Source organism: Belonocnema kinseyi, chromosome 3 (genome assembly GCF_010883055.1).
Source record: "Belonocnema kinseyi isolate 2016_QV_RU_SX_M_011 chromosome 3, B_treatae_v1, whole genome shotgun sequence".
In the NCBI taxonomy this organism is placed as follows: Eukaryota; Metazoa; Arthropoda; class Insecta; order Hymenoptera; family Cynipidae; genus Belonocnema; species Belonocnema kinseyi.
This window is the reverse complement of record NC_046659.1, coordinates 101,759,817-101,760,640: the sequence shown is the minus strand read 5'-3', so window position 1 is coordinate 101,760,640 and position 824 is coordinate 101,759,817.

Sequence of the window (824 nt, the reverse complement as noted above, 5' to 3'; positions counted from 1 at the left end):
CAAGGCAATTTGAAGGCAACCCCCGATACTTGAGAGAAAGCGTTTACGCGGCCCTGGTGGTTCACATTTGGATTCCTCCCAGATATGCTGAAGGCCAAGAACAGCCATGCCCGAAACTTTGCTTCACTCGGGAGTAGAGTGTACTAAAACGTGTGCACAAATTACATTGATTATTAGATTAATAAAAAAAAATTTTACACATAACAATAAAGATCCAAAATACAATAAACCTTTTTCAAAATTAGGGTTCTTTTTTTTCTTCTCAGGGAAAAAGCTTAGAATTTTTCTTTTAAATAACTTCAGGGTAAAAGAAAGACCAATTATTTTCAAAGGCTTATGACTCTTAATATTAATAAAAAGTATTATATTCCATAGAGATGGTATGAAGACCCTTATCCAAAGTCCAATCTGTAATGAAGAAAAAAAATGTTAAATTGCTGTCCCTGAAGAACTTTAAAATTACGCACTAAAAAAAATATTTTATGAATGTAAAGCAGTGGTCCACAATATTGTTTTATTTTTTGAGAATGAACTTAAAAAAAATGAAAATGTAACTATACTATTTTAAATTTTAAATTGTCAATTGCTGTTCGTCCTTCCTAACTTACGAAAAAGTTTACTTTTTTGAATTCTTGAAAATGCAGGCCTTAATCGATTAAAGTCTCATTTATTTTTTCAGACTTTAGTATAACCTTATTTATTGTTTTTTGACATTTGGCTTATAAAAAATTTGCCTGAAAAATTTCTAATGACATACTTTCGTATTTTGTTTTTACTCTACGACATTAATCTGCTATTTCTTATTCATTTAAACTTCGATAACT